The 26,193-nt window shown below is 54.2% G+C and overlaps 1 long non-coding RNA gene across 1 annotated transcript in view; it reads left to right on the plus strand.

Moving 5' to 3' along the window:
- LOC136155175 (uncharacterized) overlaps positions 1 to 26,193 on the plus strand; it is a 192,981-nt gene that overhangs the window by 77,151 nt on the left and 89,637 nt on the right. The window lies entirely within an intron of this gene.

The following is a 26,193-nucleotide window of genomic DNA, read 5'->3' on the forward strand; positions in this document are numbered from 1 at the left end:
TAGCAATATGGATTTTGAAATAACGCTCATTACTTCATCCTGGAAAGAGATTTTTGTTTTTGTTTCTGTTTTTGTTTGAGTTACAGCTAATATCCCATTCATCACTTCATTGGTGTTGGCTTTTGGCTATTAAAGTCATAATTTTGTTTCTAAACTCATTTGGCCCACAGGTGGAAATGGTGTATTCATTGTTGTCAATGCTTGGTACTCATGATAAGGATGATATGTCGTGAACTTTGCTAGCTATGTCTAGCTCCCAAGACAGCTGTATATCCATGTGACAGTCTGGATGTCTTCCTCTCCTCATCCAGCTTTTACATGGCAATGACAAAGACTCTGTGTTGTTGAGCAATTCCTGGGGCGGTAAAGAGGCTCTGGCCAGGGCCAGTGCAGCACTCCACAACATCATTCACTCACAGCCTGATGACAAGAGAGGCAGGCGTGAAATCCGAGTCCTTCATCTTTTGGAACAGATACGAGCTTACTGTGAAACCTGTTGGGAGTGGCAAGAAGCCCATGAACAAGGCATGGACCAGGACAAAAATCCAAGTATGTTCCATATGGTGCATGTGACAAAGCAAATGTAAAAGTTTTTGAAATGAAAAGTTTTTTAATTAGGACGGTGTCTTTATGAATCAGAGTGGGAAATTCATATTAGCCACCTGCACCGCTCACATAGTTTAAAGCTTAATTTCTCTATTTCCCTAGGAAAAAAAGTTAGCAAAGGGAAATGTTGTGTGCACTACAGTACAACCAGAAAATAACAGAAAATCAAAGTAGACTTAAACAGTCATAGCATAGTTGATCTAGAAAGAACTTGAGCGATTATGTTCTCCTTCTCTTGAGATTAAGCTCAGGAAAGTGACTTTACGTAAGTTCCTTCAGCTGTGAGTGACCAAGCCATTCTCTTATATTTGCATATCGCTTTACTCAGTGGATGCAGAGCTGTGTTATATCTGTTATTTGATCCTTAGAACAGCCTTGTGAAGTAGGAAGAGAAGATATTATCATCTTCATTTTACAGATGAAGAGACTGAGGTTCAGAGAGGCCAAAAGACTTGCCTGTGGCTTCACAGGTAGTGGGTGGGGGATCCAGGGCCAGAGGCCAGACCCCCTGACCCTCAGCCCAGTGTCCTTCCCACTTCACTGCCTGTCTTCAGGCCTTGGGGCCCCAGCTGCTGGGGTGATCAGCCACCCAGCTCTTTTCTCAGGGAGAAACCCTCTCCCCCAGGAGCAGGGATCATGGGAGTTGGGACCCTTGAGGAGATAAGTTACTTCATTCCTATAGGAAGAACCAAAAGCAGTAAGTATATAAGGGAAGACCTCCTTTCACCTGGTAAGAACCCACACATAGACATACACACAGCAAAGGACTATCGAGTCAGTATCTTGATTGGGGGAGCAGGAGAAAGACTGATGATGAGAACTTGATCTATAAAGATTTAGTAGATTTCTCTTAGGGTTAGGTATAAAGGTGAATTTATTTAAAATTAAAAAATTTTCAACAGTAAGAATATAGCAGAAATGTCCTTTCTGTTTGTCCTAGGGCTAGGGAGAATTAATAAGTTGCTTTACTGGGAGAACATTATCTTTCTGGATTGTTTCCTTTGGCTGTCCACAATTATGTAATGACTTGTATTGTGTGCTCTTAATACCTGTTCTCAGACAAGTTAAATAGAATAAATACTATTACTTCTGAAAAATAGACTTGGTTTTTCAATTTTTATTTCAAGTAACAGTTTTGAAACTTTATGTATAGCACTAAATGTGTAAGTACATTTTCTTAGACACTTTTCCTTTAAATTTTTATTTACTATCTGGTGTCTATATAATAAACTTTCTCTACTAGAGTTGCACTAGGTTTCTCTATACATTTCTATACAGCCATGTGCCTTTCAGCTTTGAAAATATAAATTATAAATAAATAGTTTTATACCAAAATGTTTTTATTATTTCAAATAACCAGTATAATTTTTAAGTTATTAGTTGAATTATAGCATAAACCTACATGGGAGTTAGTCCAGCAGACTTGGTGAAAGGCTGGTGAGGGGTAAACATTTTTACAGAACCAAGGAAAGCCCTTTACCTGTATTTTCCTTTCCATGTGTATAGTAGTTATTCATCTCTTCAGCAAATACTTGTTGATTCACTAAGCTACCATGCATGAGAAGTATATCTGCAAACTCAGTATTTTTTAGGTATAATAAACATCACTACTTTGAGAAAAGAAAGCATTATGGTTTATGTCAACTTTATTTTTCAGTGCCAGCTCCTGTTGAACATCAGATCTGTCCTGCTGTGTGTGTTCTAATGAAACTTTCATTTGATGAAGAGCATAGACATGCAATGAATGAACTCGGTAAGATAAAAATGTTTCTTAATGCCATAGAAGAATCCTGAAGATTTTTTGTCATTGTTGAATTAGGATATAAGGTCACTAACTTCTATTACCATCTGTTTCTTCCTTGTAGCAAGTGACTGGTTTCAAGAGAAGACAATGTCCTAAGTGACAGAAACTGCTACCCTTTTATAGCCTAACTTGGGTTTTTAAAATCTTAGCCAGAGATGGGTGAAAATAAATAAATAAATGGGCCACTCCTGCCAATATTGTCAAGGTAGACTCTGGGTGACAGTTGGTGGGAGGGTAATTTGAATCGTTTTGAGATGTGATGATGTGGAGCTTTGTAATTATTTTTGAACTCAGTCACTTCTGATGGACACAGGAAGGAATTATTATTAAGATTCTCATTTATCTTCATGGTCATCCGTACTTTACTGGATTTTCATGATAAGCAGTGTGTTTGGTATCTCTGAAACTCGTCAATAATGGAAAAAGCATTATTCTCTAATTTATGTTAGAAAGCATTCCATTAATTTTGGAAGGATTACTCTCAGTATGTATTCTCACATACTCTGAACCTTACAGAACCTGCCTCTGTGGCCCCCATTTTTCATGTGATGGTTTCTCTTTGGTTTCTAGGTTCATTTTGCACATGTGGTATTTGTAAGTTGCATCATGCTGAGCCATCTCATGTGAACCTGGATAGCTGTAGTCGTGCCACAAGCAAGAAGCACACACTGAGTCTCCATCTTGGTGTAGCTGTGCCCTTGCTTTCTGTGCTGTTTATGTTACCTTTCATTCCAGGCCCCGCTTTGCATCTCTGCCACCCTTACCATTTTCATTCATCATTTATCTTAAAAGTGACAAAGTTGTGAGTTTCTTAAGACGCAGAGAACCTGAACGGCTGAGAATGAGTGCTGTCCCCTTGAGACCGTCATTTTGGGAGGCTGTGTGTACTTGGTCTCCGCCGGCCCCCAGCTGCACGTTTCTCCCCACAGGCCCTAGCCCACTTGATTCTCTTCCCTTACTCCCCAGGTTCCTGTCAAATTGAGTGTGCACTTGTGAGTTCTCCCCTCCTCAATACAATCCAGCATTGGTGAAATTTCAAGTTTGGGTGGTTTTTTTGGTTTTTTTTAACACTCATAATAATGAGAAAAATAATGAACAAACAGGAAAACTAATCCAGTTTTAAGCTCCCACAAATGTTTTCTCTAAATGTCCCTGTGTTCCAATGAACTGTAGACTAGGACTGACCCACATTAATCATCTGAATTTCCAAGTGAAATCTAGACTCAGTATTTGTTCCTCTTCCTTCTTCAGGTAGGAAGGCTACCCGGGGCATTTCATCCCAGGAGCTATGGCAGGGGCTTTCAGGTGAGGAGCAGGATGGGGCCTATGGGGGTGTTACTGTGGGGATGTAGCCACAGGGGATTACCTTCTCACTCCTAGCCTCTGCCTTTGCGTTGGAGCCAAAGAAGAAACTAGGTGTGTAGACTGTGGATAGATACAGTCAGGTAGCACAAGGGATCTGACAGTGAGGGATAGGAGGAAAGAAGTCCCAAGTAGATGAAGAAAAATTCCTAAGCCCAGTCAGCTAGGACTGTCTTTTGTAGATGCAAGAAAATTCTACAACCATTAGGGTCATTTAAGTTTGCAACTATTAGTGTTGCAAGTTTTAGACTATAATACCAGGAATGTACACATTTATTAATTTCCAACTCTGTCCTAGAAACTGTGCTAGGCACTAGATAACAAAATGAAATCCAGTAAGTGGCCCAGGTGATTCTTATGGGACTAAAAATGCCAAAACTTCTTTCTTTCTGGCCTCTTAAAAAATACAAAGTCTTTTACACTAAATTTCATTCTGCTCAACAAAATAAATTATATGCTCTTATTCAAGTTATTTGCTTATATCCTTACCCGATTAATAGAGTCTCTGGTGCTAAATATTCAGTTTTTGTTTTACTAGATACAGAAACCTCCACCATAAACTCCTAGTTCTATTAAAACAGACACTGGCCCTGCCTATATTTCTAGATACTTTAAACAATTTTTACAATCTTTTTCTATTAAACATATTATAAGTGTTCCTTATAATCCACAGACACGAGACATAGTCGAACGAGCACCTCACACACTAAAGTTACAAATAAAAAGAACTTAAAGAAAGGGGAATACACAGGAACACTGCTGTCTTCCTTATCCAGAGCAGACTTTACTAGATTCCAACATAAGATATTTTCTCAACCCATCACTATTGTTAATACAGCTTTATTCGTTTTAAAGTTTTTAAACCTGCCACAGGGAAATATTTTAACCAGGGTAGAAAGGCATTTCGAGGAACTGAAGGACACGTCTCTTCCCCTGCCCATTTGGTACCAAGACGGGTTAATGAAACAATGGAAATCTGGGAAACTAATCTTACAGGGAAAAGGATATGCTTGTATTTCCCCAGGTGGATCCAACAAACTTTTTCCTCGGAAAATTCGACCCAAGGGGGCCCCCGACATTCAAAATGGAAACAACAAAAGCCCTAAGAGGAAGACGTTCCAATACAGGCCATGGCTGCGCTAAAGATCTCCAGAAAGCACCACCCTCAGTGACATCTGTAAGGCATAGTTCCGGCCAGGCAGAAAAGGAGAGCCGACCTCAACAGAAGTAGGTTGCCTTTGTTCAGGCAAGGAGGGGCGACAGTCGGCCTAACGACAAGGCTGAGCACCGAGAGGGATCAGGGAGGCTTCATACTTATAGGGAGGTTTGTGGAAGCAATAAGGGAAACGTCAATCAGGCGGGATATTTTAAGTATTCTTTTGTTGAGATGACACTCTATAGTTGGGCAGAGGGTGATAAGTCTTCTGGGCGGGTGTAGGGGGTGGTAGGTTTCCGGACAGGGGGTGATAAGTCCCAGATAGATGCAACTGGCCTGGAGCATAAGGATGGAACTAAAATTATGCTTTGTTTTCTCCAAAGTTAGATGATTCAGCAAGGGGCCTTTGAGACTGTTGCTCTCTTTTCTAGGCCCAAAAGACTCCTTCATTCCAGACCCTGAAATCATAAAAAAAAAAGGCGGGGGGGGGGGGAGAAGGGCGCCTTATCTCTCTGGCTACTTCCTGCCGGATGGTGCGACGGTTTTGGGTCTGGAATGGAGGATCGTCCTAGGGCCCACAGTCTCCTTTTTTCTGAGCTTGAGGTGAGGCTCTCGAGAAGAAGAAAACAGTCTTGACCTGATCTCAAGAGATGGCCCGAATCCATTCTTGGAGAAACCTTTGAAAGAGATTAAAGAGACAGGGTCCAGATAAAAGGAATAGAATGAAAAATACTAATGGCCCCAGAAAGGGAGCAGCCAAGGGAGGATCTGTGGGAACAGGTTTTGGGGAATGTAAAGGTTTTCTAACTCTTTCTGCGGCATTCAATTCTGTCTCTAAGTTCTCTGACTCGACCCTGGACTATCCCCGTTTCATTAGCAAAATAGCAGCAGTCCTCTCCTAGGAAAAGGTAGGTCCCTCCCTTTTCTGCAGTGAGAAGGTCCAGGGCTCGCCTATTTTGTAGGGCCACAGAAGCTAATGAGTTAATTTGTTTTGGGATTGAAACGAAGGACTCTACTACCTGCTCCATGTCTTCATTAAGTTCTTGGGACAGCTTGTAATAGAAATGGGCAGAGGTCGAGATGCCTCCCATCCTGGTGCCTTAGGGCTGCTGCTATCTATGCCAGTCCCAACCAGGAGGGGGGGGGGGGTGATGACAGCTCATCTTTTTCTGTGGGAAAGTTCCCCTTGGGGGGTAAACTCTTTGTTCTAGCTCTCCCTCTTCGAGGAATGTTAGGCCTGGGGTCAGGAAGACCAAGATGCAGGGTCCAGGGGGGTCTAAGGGGAGGCATGAATATGCATAGGTCCCACAGAGAATGAAGATTCCTGGATTGGTGCAATTATTTGTGCTGTTCCAGAGAACCCAAGTGGAACAGAAGGAGGGAGTGGAGTTTGTAAGACCAGTGCAGTTGGGACTAGAGTAGTCAATACAGGTTAGGTTTGAAGAGGCTGAGAGTAAGGACATTGTCAGAGACTGGCCCAATGTGTTGTGTAGTTTTCTGTTGGGAAGGGGAAGTACAGTTGCCCTGTGACAGCCAGGTTGAGGGTAAGGGAATGGCTCTGTGTGGTGAGGGAGACAGTGACATGCATATCCAACACTGGGATGTGTGTGGTGTGTACTGGAAGAATTGAAAGGAAGAGTTGAGAAGGCGGGGAAGGTGTTGGTTGCCAGAGGTAGGTTTTAGGAGAGGCCGTAATTGGGAAAGGAGGTCTAGGTGTTTGTAAGGCTCAGGGGTCAACTGTAACCGGGAAATTATGTTCTTTGTAACTTGTTCTTGTTTCTTTTCCCGATTTTGATCTAGTACCCCACCCCCGTCTGAGTACCCCCAGTGGGTAATGGGATAGAAACATATGTTTCTTCCATTTGGCTTATGGCAGGTACTCATGAAACTCCCTCTCTTTTGTACTTTGACAGTGAGTAGGGATTTGGACTTCCCGCCCCTGAGGTTCATGTCATGGTGCATGGTTTTGGAGCTGTATTGTAACATGAGGAATGTACGTAGGAATAAATGTCTGAGCAGGGGCAGGGAGTAGCTAGGAGGCTGGGGAGTGCAGCAAGGATAAGGAGCAGGGGAGTCATGGGGCTGTTAGTTAGACAGTACAGAGGAAATAGCACCCTAGGAGTAGAACCCAGCTAGCAATGTAGGCGATACCCACGGAAAGATGAAGAATAGGTGGCCAGTCCTGAGGGGAGACAGTTACTAGGCCTACAGCAAGGATTAAGATTAGGAGTGCAGCTATAGTTAGAGAGACAGGGAGAGGTCAGTCAGGGTGAGGGGCAGAAGGCCCCAAGTTGGTGGTGATTTGAATCTGAGGAGGAACAGTGCTCATTAGGATGTAGAATGATGTAGAGAATGAGAGTAAAGAAATCAATTTCGTCTGGAGTCAGGTTGTAGAAGGTTCCCTGGAGCCACAGTTGAGACACCAGTGCAGTCAGGTCTTTGAAGGAAGTTCCTGTTGGGGCGCTGATCCAGAGGTCTTGTAGTAGTTGGGTCAGGAGCAGTTGTAGGTTGAAGAGAGTCCAGGTCATTCAGTGTCCTCTCCGATAGTTGGCAGGGGTTGTCGCTGGGTGAATTTTAAGGAGGTGGGTGCTGTGCGGGAGACCTGATAGGTGTCATTTAAGGAGGGCAGCGCAGGATTGGAGGTGACCCATTTTAGACGAGAGAGGTGTACCCAGGAGGCGACCTTTTTGAGTTTAGCTGCAGTTGGGGCAAGGAGGATGACTTTGAATGGTCCCTGCCACTGTGGGGTTAGGTCACCCTGGGGATGATCAGACAGATAGACCATGTCCCCAATTTGTAAAGGGGGCAGGGAGGCTTGGGGGTCAGGGGCAGGCAGATTGTGACTGATGTATTTCCAGAGGGCATTGCGGAGTTGCGTCAGCAGAGGGGGGAGTGTAGGAAGCTTGGTATGGGAGGAGGCTCAGGGGGGAGTCCAGGAGGGAGCATGGGCCTTCCATACATCACCTCAAAGGGGCTCAGCCCCAGGGGCTTTCTGGGCAAAGCCTGTATTCTGAGGAAAACAATTGGTAAAAGTTTACTCCAATTCAGATGTACCTCGAGGGTTAGTTTGGTAAGGGTTTTTTTGATTGTTCTACTCATCCTTTCTACCTTTCCTGAGGACCGGGGAGGGTATGGAATGTGAAATTTCCAGGGTGTCTGTAAGAATTGAGGAAGTTGTTGGGTGCCCTTGGATGTAAATTCTGGGCCATTATCAGACTGTAGGGATGAAGGCAGGCCAAACCTGGGGATAATTTCTGTGAGGAGGATTTGGGCCACTGTGTGGGCTCTTTTGTCTGTAGTGGAAAATGCTTCTACCCATCCCGAAAAGGTGTCCCGCAGTAGGCTCCGAGGACCGCGGCCCCAGGCCAAAGCGACACACCTCCGGAGCCACGTGACCCTGAGTAGCAAACGGGATGGTGGGGGGCGGTGGGGGGGGAGCGGTGCGGCGCCGCTCGCTGCCCCACCCAGCTCCCGCAGGCTCGCAAGGCCGCTCAGGTTCCCAGAAGCGCCCCGGGCCGGGCCAGGCGGGTGCTGGCTGGGGGTGGCGGTGTGCGGGGCTGGGGCGGCGTCGGCTGCTCTCCGAGCTGCAGGGCCTGGCCGGCCGGAGTCCAGTCACGGGTCGTGCGGCTGGCTCAAGTGCAGCGCGCGCCCCCCGTGGAGAGCTGCGGTTCAAGGCCCAACCATCAGGTCAGAACAAAAAGGGAGGTGCAATGCAGGGCTCTTAGGGCGCCTGGCAGCTGCCTCGGTCTAAGGACATACCACCCTGAACGTGCCCTGTCTCCTCTGATCTGGGAAGCTGAGCAGGTTCGGGCCTGGTTAGTACTTGGATGGGAGACCGCCTAGTAGTTAGACAGTTTTTTGATTTTTCTGAATGCTTACTTCAGAAAGTTAGAATTGGATGACTGTAAACAATAAAACGAATAATATTTTCATAATGTTAAGAATACAGAGTTGGATATTCTTTTTCCTGTTCTACCACAGCTAACTGGAAGTCAGTTGTAGTAAGTGTATATATATATATATATATATATATATGTATGTATGTATAATTTTTCTTCTTCTCTATATGAATTTGCAAAGAGGTTTCTCTTAAAATACTGTGTTAATGTGCTATACATTTACCCCAGACTCTGTCTTCAAGTTGGTTCTGCCTAAGACTCATATTCAGACTTGACAAACAGGTATGTTTACTCATGCAAATGTTCTCTTAAGTTATGTGAATGAAAGTGTATTTGCTAGAAAACCTGCCTTTCTTCAAGATTCATGTCAATCATTTTGTGGCCGGAGACAACTCACCCGGTGCTTAGGTTTTCGCAGAGTACATGTTGTAGGTGAGGGGCCTGGTGCTATTCTCTTCAGTTTTGAGACATTTCCTTTCTCTAATTAACAGACTGCTGGTAGTTATATGACATCTGGCCAAAGACTAGCAGGGGGACACTCTTTCCGCCCCCTTCTGATCCCTATGTCAGAGGCTTTCTCTATCTCCTTTATACTTTAATAAAACCTTATTACGAATAAGTCTCGATTTGAGAACACATTACCAACATATACTGGTTTCCAAATAACTTTTCTAAAATACTGTAGAAAAATTTCATATCATTATCCTTCTGGTAAGCTGTGAAATTTCTTCAAAAACACTAGATTTATTATTTCTCGCATTATCAACTCACAGCCTATACCACAAGCTGAGGTTTTTTTATATAAATGGGACTAAAAAACGCCGAAGCTTCTTTCTGGTCTGTTGAAAAATACAAGTCTTTTACACTAAATTTCATTCTGCTCAATGAAATAAATTATATGCTCCTATTCAAGTTATTTGCCTATATCCTTACCCCATTAATATAGTCTCTGATTCTAAATATTGAGTTTTTGTATTCCTAGATACAGAAACCTCCACCATAAACTCCTAGTTCTGTTAAAACAGACACTGGCCCTGCCTATATTTCTAGATACTTTAAACAATTTTTGCAGTATTTTTCTATTAAGAAAAAACGCCTCAGGGTGGTCCTCTCTCAGGGTCCTTGCCCCTGAGCCTGGGGGCCAGCGAGGGGCTCCACACTCCCAGGCCAAGGCAGAACCACATGCACACGTCTGTTCCTGCCCCCTGCACCGTCAGAGAGCTCGGGTGAGCCAGAGTCTGTCAGGCAGCTCCTGGGCAAGCCCAGCAGCACCGCCTGTTGCCGGGAGCCAACACATGAGACCCTACCCCTAAAAAGGCCATAGGGGAGAAATCCTGACAGGCAAGGCGAATCAGGTTTTCAGGGGTTTCGAAAAAGTCAGCTCACGAAACCCTACCCCTAACAAGGCCATGAGGGAGAAAACCTGACGGGCAAGACGAATCAGGTTTTCAGGGGTTTTCGAAAAGGCTAGTTCACAAGATCCCACCCATGACAAGGTCACGAGGAGAAAGCCTGACAGGCAAGGCAGATCAGGTTTTCAGGGATTTTGAAAAGCTGCCCCCGGCTCTAACCTTAAAGATGATATCTGTCTTTCTGATGCCTGCCTCAATGGACTACTCCCTAATTTCTCTGACACAGACAGGAAGGCCTTCCCCGATCTCTTCCCAAATAAGAATCAATTTAGAACTTTAATCAATAAGTTTCCCAGGTGGTAGTTTTTTATGAGATTATTCAGGGTGAAAGGAGTGTTTTAATTCAAACACCTCTGCTGGCAGTTTTGTTAGCCAAATGCATTTATGCGCTTGGTACTAATATGCATGATTGCTTATAATATCCTAATCATAAAATAGCATGAAGAACCTGATTATATAAAAGCCCTAATAGACATAGAGCCCTTTTAAGGGGTAAAGGAGTCCTATTAGAAAACATAAGAAAATTATTCTATAGGTGGTTATTGGGTTGTGATTTGCTTGCTGTGTTTTGCTTGCTGTATTTTTGCCTTTAATGTGCTAAGGTTGTGTTATAAAAACCATTGTTAATATAGTTAAAGATCTAGACAAATAAGAACTTAGCCCTAGTGTGGTAACAATGAGACGGTTGTTAATTGTTAGCCAGGAATACTAGGCAGAAGTTGCCTCACTGAAGCCGCAGAGTCTGTATGGGGTAAACTTCTTAGATAAACGCAACTGACAACTTTTGCACTAAGATTAATTTTTGTATTAACAAGAATATAACTCTACTCTGTACTGTTTCCCTATGACCCTGTTACCTTTCAGTTAAGGTCACCATAAAAACGGAAAATAGGTTTACAATCACTTGACCTGCATAAAATGTTAATAGCCTCAAGGCCAGAAGATCATGTGCTAAAAACTACTATAGAATTAGAAAGCAAAAAAATCCTGCTTTTCCTAAAAATCAAAATGATGTATGCTAATCCTGTGAAATCATGAGTAAACATCTTGTACCTTAAAAACGTTCTGTGAAAGGGTATAAACCCAGTTATCAGAAAGTAAAACACAGACTTGGGCCTATCAAGGCTAGTCTCACGTCTCTTTCTCTCTCGCCAACGCGGTTCATCCTGAGGTACCCCCTGGATCATGTCGAGGCTGGACCCCGGCAGCCTCTGAGGCAGGGCCGACCTAGGGGCACAGTGGGCCTCTTGCTCTCCCTGCTGCCCTGAGGCTGCTGGGCCAAAGAGGCCTTGGGCATCGACCCCCTTTCTGGCCTCTTCCCTCTGACCAGGCCGTCCAGGCTCCAGGCCCCTGCAGTGTGGAGAGAGCCCCTGCCAGAAACCTCCCCTTCAATTAGGCCTCAACTGAGGCCTAGGCAACAGGGGAAAGGCGCTAAGGGAATGAGCCTGGGGAGGCATCTGGGCATGCCTGGACACACTTCCTGCAGCCTGCCTCCTTGTGGGGCAGTACCCCCGGAGGCCAGGAACGTCTGGACAAGGCTGGCCTGGGGCAGGGTCCATGCTGGGACCTGCCCCTGGCCTGTGGGGCCTCTGAGCAGAACCGGCCCTCGCCGCTGGAAGACCTCCCCGGATGCCTCCAAAGGCCGGTTTGCAAGCACTCTCGCTGGCTGGCCGCCGCTCCCTCCCCAAGGGAGGCCCGCGTTTCCCATAAGCCACGAACTCTGCTCCCAAGCCTGGGAGAAAAGCGCTTCGGGGTGATCCTCTCTCAGGGCCCTTGTCCCAGAGCCTGGGGGACAGGTATAGGCTCCACAATCCCAGGCCAAGGCAGAATCAAATGGACACGTCTGTTCTTGCCCCCTGCAACGTCAGAGAACTCGGGTGAGCAAGAGTCTGTCAGGCAGCTCCTGGGCAAGCACAGCAGCAGCACCTGTGTGGGAAGGGGCAGGGCCGACCTAGGGGCACAGTGGGCCTCTTGCTCTCCCTGCTGCCCTGAAGCTGCTGGGCCAAAGAGGCCTTGGACATCGACCCCCTTGCTGGCCTCTTCCCTCTAACCAGGATGTCTGGACTCCAGGCCCTTACAGTGTGGAGAGAGCCCCTGCCAGAAACCTCCCCTGCAAGTAGGCCTCAAATGAGGCCTAGGCACCAGGGTAAAGGCACTAAGGGAATGAGCCTGGGGAGGCGCCTGGGCATGTCGGGACACACTCCCCGCAGCCTGACCCGTCGTGGGGCAGTACCCCAGGAGGCCAGGAAGGTCTGGACAAGGCAGGCCTGGAGCAGGGTCCATGCTGGGACCTGCCCCTGGCCTGTGGGGCCACAGAGCAAATCCAGCACTCTGCCGCTAGAAGACGTCCCCGGCCGACACCTGAGGGCATGTTTGCAAGCACTATACCCGAGGAAAGCCCACGTTTCCCGCAAGCCGCGCACTCTGCTTCCAAGCACGGGAGAAATATGATTAGTGGTGGTCCTCTCTCAGGGCCCTTGCCCCTGAGCCGGGGGCCAGCTAGGGGCTTCACACTCCCGGCCAAGGCAGAACCACATGCACACGTCTTTTCCTGCCCCCTGCACCGTCAGAGAGCTTGGGTGAGCCAGAGTCTGTCAGGCAGCTCCTGGGCAAGCCCAGCAGCAGCGCCTGTGTGTGATGGGGCAGGGCCGACCTAGAGGCACTGTGGGCCACTTGCTCACCCTGCTGCCCTGAGGCTGCTGGGACAAAGAGGCCTTGGGCATCGACCCCCATGTTGGCCTCTGTCCTGTAACTAGGCCGTCCGGGCTCCAGTCCCTTCCAGTGTGGAGAGAGGCCCTGCCAGAAACCTCCCCTCCATGTAGGCCTCAAATGAGCCCTAGGAACCATGGGAAAGGCGCTAAGGGAATGAGACTGGGGAGGCGTCTGGGCATGTCTGGACACACTACACGCCGCAAGCCCCTTTGTTGGGCAGTTCCCCCGGAGTTCAGGAAGTTATGGTCAAGGCTGGCCTGGGGCAGTGTCCTTGCTGGGACCTACCCCTGGCCTGTGGGTCCTCTGAGCAGTACCAGCACTGTGCCGCTGGAAAACCTCCCCGGCAGCCTCCAAAGGCCGGTTTGCAAGCACTCTCACCGGCTGCCCGCCTCTCCCTCACCGAGTGAGGCCCGCGTTTCCCTAAAGCCATGAACTCTGCTCCCAAGCCTGGGAGAAATGCGCTTCGGGGTGTTCCTCTCTCAGGCCTTTGCCCCTGAGCCTGGGGGACAGCTAGGGGATCCACACACTCAGGCCAATGCAGAACCACATGAACACGTCTCTTCCTGCCCTCTGCACTGTCAGAGAGCTCGGCTGAGCCAGAGTCTGTCAGGCAGCTCCTGGGCAAGCCCTGCAGCAGTGCCTGCCTGTGAAGGGACAGGGCCGACCTAGGGGCACAGTGGGCCACTTGTTCCCCCTGCTGCCCTGAGGCTGCTGGGCCAAAGAGGCCTTGAGCATAGACCCTCTTGCTGGCCTCTTCCCTCTGACCAGGCGATCTGTGCTCCAGACCCTTGCAGTGTGGAGAAAGCCCCTTCCAGAAACCTCCCCGCCAAGTAGGCCTCAAATGAGGCCTAGGCACCAGGGAAAAGGCGCTAACGGAATGAGCCTGGGGAGGTGCATGGGCATGTCTGGACACACACCCTGCGACCTGCTCCTTCGTGGGGCAGTACCCCCGGAGGCCAGGAAGGACTGGGCAAGGCTGGCCTGCGTCAGGGTCCATGTTGGGACCTACCCGTGGCCTGTGGGTCCTCTGAGCAGGACCAACACTCTGCTGCTGGACGACCTCCCCGGCTGCATCCAAAGGCCAGTTTGCAAGCACTCTTGCCAGCTGGCCGCCACTCCCTTCCCGACGGAGGCCCGTGTTTTCCGCAAGCCGCGCATTCTGATCCCAAGCCCGGGAGAACTGCGCTTGGGTGGTCCTCACTCAGGGCCTTGTTCCTGAGCCTGGGGGTCAGCGAGTGGCTCCAAATTCCCAGGCCATGTCAGAGCCACATGCACACGAGTCTTACTGCCCTCTGAACCATCAGACAACTCGGGTGAGCCAGAGTCTGTCAGGCATCTACTGGGCAAGCCCAGCAGCAGCGCCTGTGTGTGAACAGGCAGGGCCGACCTAGGGGTGCAGTGGGCCACTTGCTCTCCCTGCTGCCATGAGGCTGCTGAGCCAAAGATGCCTTGAGCATAGACCCCCTTGCTATCCTCTTCATCTGACCAGGCCGTCCGGGCTCCAGACAATTGTAGTGTGGAGAGAGCCCCTGCCGGAAACCACCCCTCAAAGTAGACCTCAAATGAGGCATAGGAACCATGGGAAAGGCGCTAAGGGAATGAGACTGGGGAGGTGCCTGGGCATGTCTGGACACATCTCCGCAGCCTGCCACTTCTTGGGGCAGTACCCCCGGAGGCCAAGAAGGTCGGTGCAAGGCTGGCCTGGGGCAAGGTCCATGCTGGGACCTGCCCGTGGCCTGTGGGGCCTCTGAGCAGAACCAGCATTCTGCCGCTGGAAGACCTCCCCGGGTGCCTCCGAAGGCCGGTTTGCAAGATCTCTTCCCGAGGGAGACCCGCGTTTCCGACAAGCCACGCACTCTGCACTCAAGCCCAGGACAATAGCGCATAGGGGTGGTCTTCTCTCAGGTGCTTACCCCAGACCCTGGGGGACAGCTAGGGGCTCCACACACCCAGGTCAAGGCAGAACCACATGCACACATCTCTTCCTGCCCCCTGCACCGTCAGAGAGCTCGGGTGAGCCAGAGTCTGTCAGGCAGCTCCTGGGCAAGCCCAGGATCAGCGTCTGTGTGCAATGGGGCAGGGCCGACCTAGTGGCACTGTGGGCCACTTGCTCACCCTGCGGCCCTGAGACTGCTGGAACAAAGAGGCCTTGGGAATCGACCCCCTTGCTGGCCTCTTCCCTCTGACAAGGCCGTCCGGGCTCCAGTCCCTTGCAGTGTGGAGAGAGCCCCTGCCAGAGACCTCCCCTCCAAGTAGGCCTCAAATGAGGCCTAGGCACCAGGGGAAAGGCACTCAGGGAGTGAGCCTGGGGAGGCGCCTGGGCATGTCTGGACACACTCGCTGCAGCATGCTCCTTCGTGGGGCAGTACCCCCGGAGTCCAGGAAGGTCTGGTCAAGGCTGGCCTCTGGCAGGGTCCATGCTGGGACCTGGCCCTAGCCTGTGGGGACTCTGAGAAGAACCAGCATTCTGCCGCTGGAAGACCTCCCAGGCTGATTCTAAAGGCCAGTTGCAAGCACTCTCGCTGGCTGGCCACCTCTTCCTCACCAAGGGAGGCCCGTGTTTCCAGCAAGCTGCGCACTCTGCTAACAAGCCCGGGAGAAAAGCACTTCAGGGTGTTGCTCTCTCAGGCCTTTGCCCCTGAGCCTGGGGGACAGCTAGGGGATCCACACACCCAGGCCAAGGCAAAACCACATGCCCACGTCTCTTCTGGCACTCTGCACCATCATAGAGCTCTGGTGAGCCACAGTCTGTCAGACAGCTCCTGGGCAAGCCCAGCAGCAGCACCTGTGTGTGAAGGGGCAGGGCTGACCAAGGGGCACAGTGGGCCACTTGCTCTCCCTGCTGCCCTGAGGCTGCTGGGCCAAAGATTCCTTGAGCATAGACCCCCTTGCTGGCCTCGTCCCGCTGACCAGGCGATCCGTGCTCCAGACCCTTGAATTGTGGAGAGAGCCCCTGCCAGAAACCTCCCCTCCAAATAGGCCTCAAATGAGGCCTAGGCACCAGGGAAAAGGCGCTCAAAGGATGAGCCTGGGGAGGTGCTTGGGTATGTCTGGAAACACTCCCCACAGCCTGCCCCTTCGTGGGGCAGTACCCCCAGAGGCCAGGAAGGTCTGGGCAAGGCTGGACTGGGGCAGGGTCCATGCTGGAACCTGCCCTTGGCCTGTGGGGCCTTTGAGCAGAACCAGGGCTCTGCCCCTGGAAGACCTCCCCGGCTGCCTCCAAAGGCCGGTTTGCAAGCACCCTCCCCGAAGGAGGGCCGCGCTTCCTGCAAGCTGCACACTCTGCTCCCAAGCCCGGGAGAAAGGCGCTTCGGGGTGGTCCTCTCTCAGGGCCCTTTCCATTGAGTCTTGGTGCCAGCTAGGGCCTCCACACTCCCAGGCCAAGGCAGAAACACATGCACACGTCTCTTCCTCCCCTCTGCACCGTCAGAGAGCTCGGGTGAGCCAGAGTCTGTCAGGCAGCTCCTGGGCAAGCCCAGAAGCAGCGCCTGTTTGTGATGGGGCAGTGCTGACCTAGGGGCACTGAAGGCCACTTGCTCACCCTGCTGCCCTGACGCTGCTGGGATAAAGAGGCCTTAGGCATCGTCCCCCTTGCTGGCCTCTTTCCTCTGACCAAGCCCTCCGGGCTCCAGGCCCTTGCAGTGTGGAGAGAGCCCCTGCCAGAAACCTCACCTCCAAGTAGGACTCAAATGAAGCCTAGGCACCAGGGGAAAGGCGCTCAGGGAGTGAGCCTGGGGAGATGCCTTGGTATGCCTGGACACACTCCCCACAGCCTGCCCCTTCATGGGGCAGTACCCCCGGAGGCCAGGAAGGTCTGGGCAAGGCTGGCCTGGGGCAGGGTCAAAGCTGGAACCTGACCCTGGCCTGTGGGACCTCTGAGCAGAGCTAGCACTCTGCCGCTGGAAGACCTCCCCAGGTGCCTCCAAAGGCCGGTTTGCAAGATCTCTTCCCAAGGGAGACCCAAATATCTGGCAAGCCACGCACTCTGTACCCAAGTCCAAGACAATAGCGCATCGGGGTGGTCCTCTCTCAGGCCCTTGCCACAGACCCTGGGGGACAGCTAGGGCCTCCACACACCAGGTCAAGGCAGAACCACATGCACACATCTCTTCCTGCCCCATGCACCGTCAGAGAGCTTAGGTGAGACAGAGTCTGTCAGGCAGCTCCTGGGCAAGCACAGCAGGAGCGCCTGTGTGTGATTGGGCTGGGCCAACCTAGCGGCATGGTGGGCCACGTGCTCACCCTGCTGCCCTGAGGCTGCTGGGCCAAAGAGGCCTTGGGCATCGCACCCATTGCTGGCCTCTTCCCTCTGACCAGGGCTTCCTGGCTCAAGTCCCTTGCAGTGTGGAGAGAGCCCCTGCCAGAGACCTCCCCTCCACGAAGGCCTCAAATGAGGCCTAGGCACCAGGGGAAAGGCGCTCAGGGAGTGAGCGCTGCACCTGGAGAGGGGCCTGTGCATATCTGGACACACTCCCTGCAGTGTGCTCCTTCGTGGGGCAGTAGCCCCGGAGGCCAGGAAGGTCTGGGCAAGGTTGGCCTGGGGCAGAGTCCTTGCTGGGACCTGCCACTAGCCTGTGGGGCCTCTGAGAAGAACCAGCATTCTGCCGCTGGAAGACCTCCCAGGCTGCCTCCAAAGGCCGGTTGCAAGCACTCTCGCCGGCTGGCCACCTCTCCCTCACTGAGGGAGGCCCACGTTTCCCGCAATCCACGCACTCTGTACCCAAGCCGTGGAGAAAAGCATTTCGGGGTGTTCCTCCCTTAGGCCGTTGCCCCTGATCCTGGGGGACAGCTAGGGGATCCACACACACAGGCCAAGGCAGAACCACATGCACACATCTCTTCCGGCCCTCTGCACCGTCGGCTGAGCTAGAGTTTGTCAGGCAGCTCCTGGACAAGCCCAGCAACAGCGCCTGTCTGTGAAGGGGCAGGACCGGCCTAGGGGCTCAGTGGGCCACTTTCTCTCACTGCTGCACTGAGGTTGTTGGGCCAAAAAGGCCCTGGGCAAAGACCCCCTTGCTGGCCTCTTCCCGCTAACCAGACAATCCGTGCTCCAGCCCCTTGCAGTGTGGAGAGAGCCCCTGCCAGAAACCTCCCCTCCAAGTAGGCCTCAAATGAGGCCTAGGCACCAGGGGAAAGACGCTAATGGAAAGAGCCTGGGGAGGCGCCTGGGCATGTCTGGACACACTCCCCGCGACCTGCAACTTCGTGGGGCAGTACCCCCCGAGGGCAGGAAGGTCTGGTCAAGGCTGGCCTGGGTCAGGGTCCATGCTGGGACCTGCCCTTGGCCTGTGGGTCCACAGAGCAAATCTAGCACTCTGCCGATAGAAGACCTCACCAGCAGCCTCCAAAGGCCGGTTTGCAAGCACTTTCCCCGAGGTAGACCCGCGTTTCCCGCAATCCGCGCACTCTGCTCCCAAGACTTGGAGAAAAGCGCTTCGGGGTGTTCCTTTCTCAGGCCTTTGCCCCTGAGCCTGGGAGACACCTAGCGGCTGCACACACCCAGGCCAAGGCAAAAGCACATGCACATGTCTCTTCTTGCCCCTTGCAACGTCAGAGAGCTTGGGTGAGCCAGAGTCTGTCAGGCAGCTCCGGGGGAAACCCAGCAACAGCGCCTGCGTGTGATGGCGCAGGGCCGACCTAGGGGCACTGAGGGAAACTTGCTTACCCTGCTGCCCTGAGGCTGCTGGGATGAAGAGGCCATGGACAACGACCCCCGTGCAGGCCTCTTCCCTCTGACCAGGCCGTCCGGGATCCAGTCCCTTGCACTGTGAAGAGAGGCCCTGCCAGAAACCTCCCCTCCAAGTAGGCCTCAAACGAGGCCTAGGAACCTTGGGAAAGGCGCTCAGGGAATGAGCCTGGGGAGGAGCCTGGGCATGTCTGGACACACTCCCCGCAGCGTTCTCCTTCGTGGGGCAGTACCCCCGGAGGCCAGGAAGGTCTGGTCAAGGCTGGCCTGGGTCAGGGTCCAGGCTGGGACCTGCCCCTGGCCTTTGGGTCCTCTGAGTAGAACCAACACTCTGCAGCTGGAAGACCTCCCCGGCTGTCTCCAAAGGCCTGTTTGCAAGCACTCTCGCCGGCTGGCCACCTCGCATTCACTGAGGGAGGGCGGCGTATCCCGCAAGCCGCGCACTCTGCTCCCAAGCCTGGGAGAAAAGCACTTCTGAGTGTTCTTCTCTCAGGCCTTTGCCCCTGAGCCTGGGGGACAGCTAGGGGCTCCACACACCAAGACCAAGGCAGAACCACATGCCCACGTCTCTTCCGGCCCTCTGCACCGTCAGAGAGCTCAGGTGATCCAGAGTATGTCAGGCAGCTCATGGGAAAAACCCAGCAGCAGCCCCTGTGTGTGAAGGGGCAGGGCCAACCTTGGGGCACAGTGGCCACTTGCTCTTCCTGCTGCCCTGAGGCTGCTGGGCCAAAGAGGCCTTGGGGATCAAACCCCTTGCTGGCCTCTTCCCTCTGACCAGAGCGTCTGGGCTCCAGTCCCCTGCAGTGTGGAGAGAGGCCCTGCCAGAAACCTCCCCTCCTAGTAGGACTCAAATGAGGTCTAGGAATCATGGGAAGGCGCTAATGGATTGAGACTGGGGAGAGGACTGGGCATGTCTGATCACACTCCCTGCCACCTGCCCCTTCGTGGGGCAGTACCCCCGGAGGACAGGAAGGTCTGGTCAAGGCTGGCCTGGGGCAGGGACCTTGCTGGGACCTGCCCCTGGCCTGTTGGGGCTCTGAGCAGAACCAGCATTGTGCCGTTGGAGAACCTCACCCGCAGATTCCAAATGCCGGTTTGCAAGCACTCTCGCCACCTGGCCTCTTCTCCCTCACCGAGGGAGGCCCGCGTTTCCCGCAAGCCGCGCACTCTGCTTCCAAGCCAAGGAGAATAGCAGTTCGGGGTGTTCCTCTCTCAGGCGTTTGCCCCTGAGCCTGGGAGACAACTAGGGTATCCACACACCCAGGCCAATGCAGAACCACATGCACACGTCTCTTCCGGCCCTCTGCACCGTCAGAGAGCTCGAGTGAGGCACAGTCTGTTAGGCAGCTCCTGGGCAAGCCCAGCAGCAGTGCCTGTGTGTGAAGGGGCAGGGCCGACCAAGGGGCACATTGGGCCACTTGCTCATCCTGCTGCCATGACGCTGCTGGGCCAAAGAGGCCTTGGGCATCGTCCCCCTTGCTGGCCTCTTTCCTCTGACCAAGCCCTCCGGGCTCCAGGCCCTTGCAGTGTGGAGATAGCCCATGCCAGAAACCTCCCCTCCAAGTAGGCCTCAAATGAGGCCTAGGCACCAGGGAAAAAACGCTAATGGAATGAGCCTGGGAAGGTGCCTGAGCATGACTGGACACACCTCCGCAGCCAGCTCCTTCGTGGGGCAGTACCCTCGGAGGCCAGGACGGTCTGGGCAAGGCTCTCCTGGGGCAGGGTCCATGCTGGAACCTGCACGTGTCCTGTGGGGCCCCAGAGCAAATCCAGCACTCTGCCGCTAGAAGACCTCCCTGGCTGCCTCCAAAGGCCAGTTTGCAAGCACTCTCCCCGAGGGAGGCCCGCGATTCCCGCAAGCTGAGCACACTGCTCCCAAGCCCGGGAGAAAAGCGCTTCGGGGTGGTCCTCTCTCAGGGCCCTTGCCCCTGAGCCTGGGAGCCAGCTAGGGGCTCCACACTCCCAGGCCAAGGCAGAACCACATGCACACGTCTTTTCCTGCCCTTTGCACCGTCAGAGAGCTCGGGTGAGCCAGAGTCTGTCAGGCAGCTCCTGGGCAAGCCCAGAAGCAGCGCCTGTGTGTGATGTGGCAGGGCCGACCTAGGGGCACTGAAGGCCACTTGCTCACCCTGCTGCCCTGAAGCTGCTGGGACAAAGAGGCCTTGGGCATCGAACCCCTTGCTGGCCTCTTCCCTCTGACCAGGCCGTCCGGCTCCAGTCCCTTTCAGTGTGCAGAGAGGCCCTGCCAGAATCCGCCCCTCCAAGTAGGCCTCAAATGAGGCATAGGAACCATGGGCAAGCCGCTCAGGGAATGAGCCTGGGGAGGTCCCTGGGCATGTCTGGACACACTACCCGTCGCCTGCCCCTTCGTGAAGCAGTATCCCCGGAGGCCAGGAAGGTCTGGTCAAGGCTGGCCTGGGGCAGGGTCGGTGCTGGGATCTGCCCCTGGCCTGTGGGGCTTCTGAGCAGAACCAGCAGTGTGCCCCTGGAAGACCTCACTGGCAGCCTCCAGAGGCTGGTTTGCAAGCACTCTCGGTGGCTAGGCACCTCTCCCTCACCTAGGAACACCCGTGATTTACGCAAGCCACACACTTTGCTCCCAAGCCCAGGAGAAAAGCGCTTTGGTTGTCCATTCTAAGGGCCTTGCCCCTGAGCCTGGGGGACAGCTAGGGGCTCCAAACTCCCAGGCCAAGGCAGAGCCACATGCACACGAGTCTTCCTGCCCCCTGCATTTTCAGAGAGCTCAGGTGAGCCAGAGTCGGTTAGGCAGCACCTGGGCAAGCCCAGCAGCAGCGCCTGAGTGTGAAGGGGCAGGGGCGACCTAGGGGCACAGTGGGCCAAACCTCCCCTCCAAGTAGGCCTCAAATGAGGCCTAGGAATCATGGGAAAGGCGCTAAGTGAATGAGAATGGGGAGGCCCCTGGGCAAGTCTGGACACACTCCCTGCCACCTGCCCCTTCGTGGGGCAGTACCCAAGAGGCCAGGAATGTCTGGTCAAGGCTGGCCTGGGGCAGGGTCCTTGCTGGGACCTGCCCCTGGCATGTGGGGCCTCTGAGCAGAACCAGCACTGTGCCGTTGGAAGACCGCACCAGCAGCCCCCAAAGGCCGGTTTGCAAGCACCTCCCAGGCTGGCCGCCTCTCCCTCACCGAGGGAAGCCCGCGTTTCCCACAAGCCGCGCACTCTGCTCCCAAGCCTGGGAGAAAAGTGCTTCGGGGTGTTCCTCTCTCAGTCCTTTGCCCCTGAGCCTGGGAGACAGCTAGGGGCTCCACACACCCAGGCCAATGCAGAGCCACATGCACACGTATTATATTGCCCCCTGCTCCGTCAGAGAGCTTGCGTGAGCCAGAGTATGTCAGGCAGCTCCTGGGAAAGCCCAGCAGCAGCGCCTGTGTGTGATGGGGCAGGGCTGACCAAGGGGCACTGAAGGCCGCTTGCTCACCCTGCTGCCCTGAGACTGCTGGGAAAAATAGTTCTTGGGCATCGACCCCCTTGCTGGCCTTTTCCCTCTGACCAGGCCGTCCGTGCTCCAGACCCTTGCAGTGTGGAGAGAGGTCCTGCCAGAAACCTCCCCTACAAGTACCCTCAAATGAGGCCTAGGAACCATGGGAAAGGCGCTCAGGGATTGAACCTGGGGAGGTGCCTGGGCATGCCTGGACACACACCCCGCCGCCTGCCCCTTCGTGAGGCAGTACCCACGGAGTCCAGGAAGGTCAGGTCAAGGCTGGCCTGGGGCAGGGTCCGAGCTGGGACCTGCCACGGTCCTGTGGGGTCTCTGAGCAGAACCAGCACTGTGCCAATGGAAGACCTCGCCGGCAGCCTCCAAAGGCCGGTTTGCAAGCACTCTCGCCGGCTGGCCACCTCTCCCTCACCGAGGGAGGCCCGCGATTCCCGCAAGCCACGCACTCTACTCACAAGCCCAGGAGAAAAGCGCTTGGGTGGTCCCGTCTCAGGGCCTTGCCCCTGAGCCTGGGGGACAGCGAGTGGCTACACAAACCCAGGCCAAGGCACAACCACATGCACACGAGTCTTCCTGCCCCCTGAACTGTCAGAGAGCTCGGGTGAGCCAGAGTCTGTCAGGCAGCTCCTGGGCAAGACCAGCAGGAGCGCCTGTGTGTGAAGGGGCAGGGCTGGCCTAGGGGCAAAGTGGGCCACTTGCTCTTCCTGCTGCCCTCAGGCTGCTGGGCCGAAGAGGCCTTGGGCATCAATACCCTTGCTGGCCTCTTCCTTCTGACCAGGCCATCCATGCTCCAGACCCTTGCAGTGTGGAGAGAGCCCCTGCCAGAACCCTCCCCTCCAATTTGGCCTCAGATGAGGCCTAGGAACCTGGGAAAAGGCGCTAATGGAATGAGCCTGGGGAGGCGCCTGGGCATGTATGGACACACACCCCGCAGCCTGCTCCTTCGTGGGGCAGTACCCCCGGAGTCCAGGAATGTCTGGGCAAGGCTGGCCTCGGGCAGGGTCCATGCTGGGACCTGCCCTTGGCCTGTGGGTCCACAGAGCAAATCTAGCACTCTGCCGATAGAAGACCTCACCAGCAGCCTCCAAAGGCCGGTTTGCAAGCACTTTCCCCGAGGTAGACCCGCGTTTCCCGCAATCCGCGCACTCTGCTCCCAAGACTTGGAGAAAAGCGCTTCGGGGTGTTCCTTTCTCAGGCCTTTGCCCCTGAGCCTGGGAGACACCTAGCGGCTGCACACACCCAGGCCAAGGCAAAAGCACATGCACATGTCTCTTCTTGCCCCTTGCAACGTCAGAGAGCTTGGGTGAGCCAGAGTCTGTCAGGCAGCTCCGGGGGAAACCCAGCAACAGCGCCTGCGTGTGATGGCGCAGGGCCGACCTAGGGGCACTGAGGGAAACTTGCTTACCCTGCTGCCCTGAGGCTGCTGGGATGAAGAGGCCATGGACAACGACCCCCGTGCAGGCCTCTTCCCTCTGACCAGGCCGTCCGGGATCCAGTCCCTTGCACTGTGAAGAGAGGCCCTGCCAGAAACCTCCCCTCCAAGTAGGCCTCAAACGAGGCCTAGGAACCTTGGGAAAGGCGCTCAGGGAATGAGCCTGGGGAGGAGCCTGGGCATGTCTGGACACACTCCCCGCAGCGTTCTCCTTCGTGGGGCAGTACCCCCGGAGGCCAGGAAGGTCTGGTCAAGGCTGGCCTGGGTCAGGGTCCAGACTGGGACCTGCCCCTGGCCTTTGGGTCCTCTGAGTAGAACCAACACTCTGCAGCTGGAAGACCTCCCCGGCTGTCTCCAAAGGCCTGTTTGCAAGCACTCTCGCCGGCTGGCCACCTCGCATTCACTGAGGGAGGGCGGCGTATCCCGCAAGCCGCGCACTCTGCTCCCAAGCCTGGGAGAAAAGCACTTCTGAGTGTTCTTCTCTCAGGCCTTTGCCCCTGAGCCTGGGGGACAGCTAGGGGCTCCACACACCAAGACCAAGGCAGAACCACATGCCCACGTCTCTTCCGGCCCTCTGCACCGTCAGAGAGCTCAGGTGATCCAGAGTATGTCAGGCAGCTCATGGGAAAAACCCAGCAGCAGCCCCTGTGTGTGAAGGGGCAGGGCCAACCTTGGGGCACAGTGGCCACTTGCTCTTCCTGCTGCCCTGAGGCTGCTGGGCCAAAGAGGCCTTGGGGATCAAACCCCTTGCTGGCCTCTTCCCTCTGACCAGAGCGTCTGGGCTCCAGTCCCCTGCAGTGTGGAGAGAGGCCCTGCCAGAAACCTCCCCTCCTAGTAGGACTCAAATGAGGTCTAGGAATCATGGGAAGGCGCTAATGGATTGAGACTGGGGAGAGGACTGGGCATGTCTGATCACACTCCCTGCCACCTGCCCCTTCGTGGGGCAGTACCCCCGGAGGACAGGAAGGTCTGGTCAAGGCTGGCCTGGGGCAGGGACCTTGCTGGGACCTGCCCCTGGCCTGTTGGGGCTCTGAGCAGAACCATCACTGTGCCATTGGAAGACATCACCAGCAGCCTCCACAGGCCGGTTTGCAAGCACTCTCGCTGGATAGCTGCCTCACCCTCACCGAGGGAGGCCCGCGTTTCCCGCAAGCCGCGCACTCGGCTCCCAAGCCTGGAAGAAAAGCGCTTCGGGGTGTTCCTCTCTCAGACCTTTGCCCCTCATCCTGGGAGACATCTAGGGGCTCCACACACCCAGGCCAAGCCAGAACCACATGCAGACGTCTCGTCCTGCCCCTGCACCGTCAGACAGCTTGGGTGAGCCCGAGTCTGTCAGGCAGCGCCTGGGCAAGCCCAGCAGCAGCGCCTGTGTGTGATGTGGCAGGGCCGAGCTAGGGTCACTGAGGGCCATTGCTCACTCTGCTGCCCTGAGGCTGCTGGGACAAAGAGGCCTTGGGCAATGACACCCTTGATGGCCTCTTCCCTCTGACCAGGCCGTCCAGGCTCCAGTCCCTTGCATAGTGGAGAAAGGCCCTGCCAGAAACTTCCCCACCAAGTAGGCCTCAAATGAGGCCTAGGAACCTTGGGAAAGGCGCTCAGGTAATGAGCCTGGAGAGGTGCCTGGGCATGTCTGGACACACTCCCTGCTGCCTGCCCCTTCGTGAGGCAGTACCCCCGGCGGCCAGAAAGGTCTGGCCAAGGCTGGCGTGGGGCAGGGTCCATGCTGGGACCTGCCCGTGGCCTGTGGGGCCTCTGAGAAGAACCAGCACTCTGCCACTGGAAGACATCCCCAGCTTCCTCCAAAGGCCAGTTTGCAAGCACTCTCCCTGAGTGAGGCCCACGATTCCCGCAAGCTGCGTGCTCTGCTCCCAAGCCCCAGAGCAAAGCTCTTCGTGGAGGTCCTCTCTCAGGATCCTTGCCCCTGAGCCTGGGGGATAGCTAGGGGTTCCACTCACCCAGGCCAAGGCAGAACCACATGAACACATCTCTTCCGGCCCTCTTCACCATCAGAGAGCTCGGGTGAGCCACAATCTGTCAGGTTCCATCTGGGCAAGCCCAGCAATTGCGCCTGTGTGAGAAGGGCCAGGGCCGACCTAGAGGCACAGTGGCCACATGCTCTCCCTGCTGCCTTGAGGCTGCTGGGCTAAAGAGCCCTTGGAAATCGACCCACTTGCTGGCCTCTTCCTTCTGACCAGGCCGTACATGCTCCAGTCCTTTGCAGTGTGGAGAGAGGCCCTGCCAGAAACCTGCCCTCCAAGTAGGCCTCAAATGAGGCCTAGGAATCATGGGAAAGGCGCTCAGGGAATGAGCCTGGGGAGGTCCCTGGTCATGTTATTACACACACCCCGCCGCCTGCCCCTTCCTGAGGAAGTACCCCCGGAGGCCAGGAAGGTCTGGTCAAGGCTGGCCTGGGGCAGGGTCCGAGCTGGGACCTGCCACTCTCCTGTGGGGCTTCTGAGCAGAACCAGCACTGTGGCAATGGAAGACCTCACCGGCAACCAGCAAAGGCTGGTTTGCACGCACTCTCGTTGGCTGGCTACCTATCACTCACCGAGGGAGGCCCGCGATTCCCACAAGCCATGCATTGTGCTCCCAAGCCCAGCAGAAAAGCGCTTGGGTGGTCCCCACTAAGGGTCTTGCCCCTGAGCGTGGGGGACAGCTAGGGGC

Source organism: Muntiacus reevesi, unplaced genomic scaffold (assembly GCF_963930625.1).
Source record: "Muntiacus reevesi unplaced genomic scaffold, mMunRee1.1 SCAFFOLD_133, whole genome shotgun sequence".
Taxonomy (NCBI): Eukaryota; Metazoa; Chordata; class Mammalia; order Artiodactyla; family Cervidae; genus Muntiacus; species Muntiacus reevesi.